This window comes from Sinohyriopsis cumingii, chromosome 4, assembly GCF_028554795.1.
Source record: "Sinohyriopsis cumingii isolate HCF-2022 chromosome 4, ASM2855479v2, whole genome shotgun sequence".
Classification (NCBI taxonomy): Eukaryota; Metazoa; Mollusca; class Bivalvia; order Unionida; family Unionidae; genus Sinohyriopsis; species Sinohyriopsis cumingii.
In genome coordinates this window covers 83,070,247-83,077,402 of record NC_142964.1, presented here as the reverse complement: position 1 = coordinate 83,077,402, position 7,156 = coordinate 83,070,247, and positions in this window count along the sequence as shown.

Sequence of the window (7,156 nt, the reverse complement as noted above, 5' to 3'; positions counted from 1 at the left end):
TAAAACTTCAGAAGAGAATTCATTTTTATTTTGGTATAGTTCAGCATATGGTGTCCGTTGTTTAGCCGTCAACATTTGTTATTTAATACAGGTACATGTAGTTCTCAACAATGGGGTATAAATTATGTGGGCCGAAGACCACTTACTTGGATATCTGGCTAACAGCCAAATGTATGTGAAATTGACAAAGAAATCTTGGTCAGCAGCAATGCTCTCGATGTAATGAAAATAAATGTTTCAAGTTTTCTCTATTTTTGGTATCTTGTCTGTATTTGAATGCACATCAGCATCATTTGGCCAACATTTAAAAGACCTCAGTACCAGGATGCTATTTGTTAAAGTTGGCAGACTTCTGTTAAGTGTTGTCAATTTTGATTATTTTTTTCAATTTTGTTCTGCATTTTTGGGTGATAAAATCACTCCTAGTCAGCTAAGCAATTTTTATTGTTTGTTTTTTTTAATGAAAAAGAACACATTGACAATAGCATAAGTAACATTGCAACAACCTCACAAGTAGATTTAAAGACTTCACAAGCCCTCAGTGGGGGCCCCGAGTGGTCTAAAGTGCTCTCCATCGTGGATCACTGCCATCTCACCTCTGTGTGTAGGTTTGAGTCTCGGGCTCGGCCAATGTGGATAGGTGAGAAAACGTGCCGGTAGCTTCTCGTGGGTTGGTGGTTCTTTCCGGGGTTTTCCCGGGTTCTTCCTCCATCATTAATACTGGCCACCATGTATAGCCTATCTTGTGCTGAAAAATGACATTAAACCCTATAACAACAACAACAAGCCCTCAGTGACTTTAAACAGGCCAAATTAGTAGCAGTTAAAAAGGTCTCTTGTTTTTTAATATTTTTTTGCAGTGCAATGAATTAATCATAGTTCATATTAAATAAATAATATGTATTTTTGTTATTGAATTTTTACCTGGAGTTGATAATATGGAAGATTGCTGCCATTTGAAATTTATTGTAGCCAATTTTCGTCAAGGGAGATAATTTCATGAGGCTCTGATTATCTTTCATTTTGAAAATGGCTGATCATCAAAACATCAGCAAAGTTTCATATCGGGATGAAACTGTATTCAGTAGATGTTACTCACAGGACATTTTACAGTAGTAGGAGCTTCCAGTGTCCCAAAAATCACACAACTTGTGGAGCTGTTGTAATTTGGTTGCAAGTGTGAAGGATTTAAAATGTGGTGCAACTACAGAGTACTGGCAATTTGATTAGACCCAAGTTTCTTTTTCTCAGAAAGAAATAATAACAAATGAATTTGGGGCAGAAGTATTTTGACTAGAGATTTTATCCTAAAAATTGCCTGAATGGAATTTGTGTGATGCTAGAAAATATCTGTAGTTTCTACAAATGTACAAACCACAATTCTGGATGCAGGAAAAAATATGCATCGGATGCAACCAGATCATACACTTTTCCTGATTGTCTCGTGAAAAATGTTTGAATATCTGGCAAAACTAAGTAATTTGACCAATTTATAGGTCTTGATGATATGATTCTGTTGAGTGACCTTGGAGAAAATATTTAAGGTATTTCTAATTTTAGTAACAGCAGCCATATTTGATCTTGATTCATCAAATTTGTTGTTTTTTTTTTTTTTTTTTTTATAGCTCTGGTCAAAGACCTGAAGAGCTTACAGGATTACCTGTTTTCCATAAGCACAAGTTTGTTATTACTACTCCTTCTAACTACTTAGAGAATTGCCATTAAACCCGACTAAAACATTCATCCCCAGCTCTACTTGGTCAACAATAAAAATGCTGCTGCTCAGACATCAGGTATGACAGCCACAAGAGGTATCTTGAAAATCTTATAAATGCTAATAAACAGATGGTCATAACAACATAGGGTTTTCACTGAAAGACATGATTAACTGGTTGGTCCCAAATGAAAATGGTGCCAATCTGACATCAGTTCAAATATGGCCACCATCTTGAAAATCTTTAATCGTTATCTTGATAATTTTGTTACATATAGTTTTCAGAAATAGAAATGGTGTGAATCTGACAGTCAGTATCGCCACAATGGCAGCCATCTTGAATACAGTTATTGTGACTCCTTAAGACTTGGGCCCTGGGTAGCTGAGTGGTCTTAGGCACTCGCCTTTACAGATTACTCACACATCTCACCTCTATCCATCTGAGTTTGAGTCTTGGCACAACTAGCATAGAGATTAGAGAAAGCTGACCCCTAGCTTCCCATGGATTTTTGGTTCTTCCCTGGGACTTCCTTCACCAACTATCTTGGCTGCCATGTATTATCATGAACCGAAAATAGCATTTAGAACCAAATGAAACCTGAACACAAAGTTATATTGGCAAAATGTTTTCACAAGAGGACTTCTTATGGTGTCTACTGGTCCCAAATGTAAATTGTGTTGCTCTAACATTCAATATGTTTACCACAGCATCCATCTTAAAATCTTGTTACCACTATTCATGAATGGATCATCATCAACTGCATGTAAACAATTTCTTTTTCAGTCACAATGACCTTGATCATTGACCTTTTGCCCACAAAATGAAAATGGTTCCTCCTTATCCCATGTGCAAACCATCCGTAGTTGGCAGAGAACCAAAGTTATTTGAAAATCATTTTTCCTCTTTTATTCGGATTAACATTTACCTTTTCATCCTAGCAGCAATAGGGTGCTTCTCTGCTCCAAATGCAACCTATCCACATTTTGTAACACAATAATGGAGAATTTTAGTTTCACAGAAACCATTTTCTTCTTGTAGTCAGTGACCTTCACCTATGACTTTTTAACCCTGAATTTGATAAATGTTCTTTCTTCAAGTCAGTGACCACGAATATTTCACCCCTAAAACTAATAGGGTTCATCCTTGGCCCAAGTGCTTGCCATCCACAAAGTTTGGTAACTAGATGGTAGACAACTTGAGTTATTGTGCAGAAGGACATCATCATAACATCATATACTCTGTATTATGGTGGATGGAAGTGATGATTGGTACTTGCCACCCGCCATCATAACATTTAACCTATTGAGGGTGAGGTATCACAATATACAAGGTACATTCATCAATATGGAAAGCTTGCCACTGAATAAACCTTATTTCAACTTCACATTTGCACTGGTTGGAAAATACCTGTGCAGGTTAGGAAATACTTTACCAATGTTAGTAAAGCATAAAATGTAGGTCACAATGCCCTCTGGCTGAACGGGTGCAGTACTCTTGCAGATGCATCCCTTTATAACATTTCATTATTCAAACATAAACAATACCCTATAATTGAACTTTGCATTTTGGTCAACAAAGTCACTGACTTGTGAAATATAGGTAACAAACTGTTTACAATAAGGGTGCTGTTCTTATCGAGATGCATCCTTTGGCCAAGTTTCATGATTTTAAAGAGGATATTATGCATAATGCATTGTGAAAATTCCTGGTCATGAGCTAATGCAAAAACCAGTAATTGTCCCTTATCGTTTAGTTTGAGGACGATACCATTTTGATAATATCACACAGATTTCATTAAAAGACTGTTTGATGAGAAGCTTTTACACAGGTCCTCATGTAAGCATTTTCAAATTTTAATTTATCATTTGATTAAAATTTAAAAGAAAACAAGGATACAGTAAAGTCAAACTGAGCTCACTCTATAGATTGTACATATCTGATATTTCAAGTCATTAAACTGAGTTCACCCTAGGTTGTACATATTTGGTATATCGAGTCATTATCAAATTGAGCTCACTCTAGGTTGTACATATTTGTTATATCGAGTCCTCAAACTGAGCTCACTCTCCAGGTAATTATCAAACTGAGCTCACTCTCTAGGTTGTACATATTTGGTATATTGAGTCATGAAACTGAGCTCACTCTAGGTTGTACATACTTGGTATATCGAGTCATTAAACTGAGCTCACTCTCCAGGTAATTATCAAACGGAGCTCACTCTTTTGGTATATTAAGTCCTCAAACAGAGCTCACTCTCCAGGTAATTATCTAACTGAGCTCACTCTCTAGGTTGTACATACTTGGTATAGTGAGTCCTTAAACTGAACTCACTCTTCAGGTAATTATCAAACTGAGCTCATTCTCTAGGTTGTACATATTTGTTATATTGAGTCCTTAAACTGAGCTCACTCTAGGTTGTACATACTTGGTATATCGAGTCCTTAAACTGAGCTCACTCTCTAGGTTGTACATATTTGGTATATTAAGTCCTCAAAATGAGCTCACTCTCCAAGTAATTATCAAACTGAGCTCACTCTCTAGGTTGTACATATTTGTTATTTTGAGTTCTTAAACTGAGCTCATTCTCTAGGTTGTACATATTTGGTATTTCAAGTCATTAAACTGAGCTCACCCTAGGTTGTACATATTTGGTATATCGAGTCATTATCAAATTTAGCTCACTCTCTAGGTTGTACATATTTGGTATTTTGAGTCAATAAACTGAGCTCACTTTTTAGGTTGTACATATTCGATATAATGTGTTGTTAAGCTGAGCTCACTCTTTAAGTTGTGCATATTTGGTATTTTGCATCATTATCAAACGTAGCTCACTTTCTAGGTTGTACATATTTGGTATTTTGAGTCATTATCAAACCGAGCTCACACTCAGTGTTGTACATATTTGGTTTATTGAGTCGTTAACAAACTGAGCTCACTCTCTAGGTTGTATATATTTGATGTTTCAAGTCATTATCAAACTGAGCTCACTCTCTAGGTTGTACATGTTTGGTATTTTGAGTCATTATCCAATTGAGCCCACTCTCTAGGTTGTACATGTTTGGTATTTTGAGTCATTATCAAACTGAGCTCACTCTCTAGTTATACATATTTGGTATATCGAGTCATCATCAAACTGAGCACACACTCTAGGCTGTACATGTATGGTATTTCAAGTGTTACCATCCTGATAGCACATGCTCTAAATTACAGGAGAAAAATAAAGAACAAGATATTACAGAATGGGTAGATAGAACTTGGCATTTAGCTGCTTGATGGTGTGATCATCTCACCAACTGGCATGTTATGTATCCAAACAGTCCATGCCTAAAATAATAGAAAACGAAATTATTATCAATTCAAAGCATGTGAATTTTCAAAAGCCCCATTTTGCAAGCAGTATGGACATAATTTATTTTTGTCTGCTAAAGATTGTTTAAAAAAAAACATCTTCCATGAAAGTTTGCAATAAAGTATCATGGCAAAAAGGGCTATCAAACTGGTACCAATGATTTCATGCCACTATTAAATATGATTGCTATTATTACAATTTTTAAACTTCTCAAAACTACTGATCAAAATTTTAACAGATTTCACAAGCTATTCGTAATGAAGATACTTTAAGTTCATACTGGACATCAGAGTGGCACTATATTCATTTACAACCAATTAGACATCATACCAAGTCCTTTGATTAAACCCACATGATGATATGACCATCTATTCAAGAGATGCAGCAGTAACAAAATTGTCAAGATCACTGCCATGGGGCCATATTGGATGTCTGAGTGGAGCCATTTTCATCTAGAACCAACTAGACACAAACTAAATCTTCTGGTGAAAAACCCATGTCGAAATGACTTTCTATTCTGGAAAAGAATCAGTTACAAGATTTTCAAGTTAGCTGATGTTGCAGTCACATTGGATGCCCAACTGATGCCATCTTCTCTTTGGACTAAGTAGAACTTGAGTCTTTTAGTGAAAACTCAATCTTGATATGAACATCCTGTCAACATGAGTAGCAGTGAGATTTTCAAGATGGCTGTTGTGGTGGCCATATTTGATGTCTGAGCAGCACCAGTTAAATTTAGCACCATCTAGATTTTGGGATGAATGTGTGTGAAAAGTTTCATGGCAATCCCCTAAATTGTTTAGGAAGAGAAGTATTTACAAACTTGTGCTAATGGATAAATGGACGACGGACAACAGGCCATCTCATAAGTTCATATGGTCTATGACCAGTAGAGCTAAAAACCTTTAATTGATGAAGTTGATGGAACGCATCTTGGCATAAAAAACTTTAAGTTGTACAAATTAAATATGGTCACGATCACTAAAAATAAGAGGTCCCACCTGAAATCATTCACCTGACTTATATAATTTGTTAAATTATCACAACGCAGGCTTATGTTGCATTTTAGAAGCATGCCCTATGTAATCTTCCAAACTGTATATCTCATTGATGCATGTGTCTTGTTTAAAATACAGATCATCCCACATACTGATGATATTAGCCTATCTACCAAGTTTGAATAAAATCAGGTCAGAGATACATCCTCTGGAGTGATAAGCTCAGCCAATGATATCTAAGATACTGACAACAAAAACAGGTTCCAAGTTTTATAAAAATCAGATACAAACATTGCTTCCAGAGTTGTAACGAAAATCAGATGCAAGATCACCTCATTAATATGCCTGGATCTCATTGAATCCATAAAAGATCTTGATGGTTTAAGTTTTATCAAAATCAGATGAGAAATGGCTACCAGAGGGGTAAGAAGCCCTGTCAAACAAAATTGGCCTCATTAACATGAGTGTGCCTCACCATTACTGAACTTGTCACAGACAGTTCATGATGTAAATGTATATTCCAAGTTTGATCAAAATAGGAGGAGAAATAAAGTATCAAGAGTGGTAATAGGCTCAGCCAGCAAGAGAGGTAATTGTTGTTGTTGTTGTTGTTGTGGGGTTTAACGCCATTTTTCAGCACACGATAGGCTATGCATGGCGGCCAGTATTTATGGTGGAGGAAGAACCCGGGAAGAACCACCAACCCACGAGAAGCTACTGGCAAGCTTTCTTACATACCCACATTGGCTGAATCCTAGACTCGAACCCATGCAGACAGAGGTGAGATGGCAGTGATCCGTAATGGAGAGTGCTTTAGACCACTCGGCCACTCGGGGTCCCAAGAGAGGTAATAGGCTCAGCCAACAAGATGCCAGATCACTTCATTAATGTGCATAGATTTCATTATAAAATTTGTCAAAGATCTTGATATAAATCTATATCCCACGTTTGATGGAAAACATGGTCTCAAGAGTGTTAATAAAAATGCTGACTGCTGTTTTTCAGAACATCTTTCTCTATTTAAAAGACCTCAAAGACTGCTCCATAGAATTTGGTGAAAAACAGAAAATAGCTTTAGAATGGGATGGCAGTCA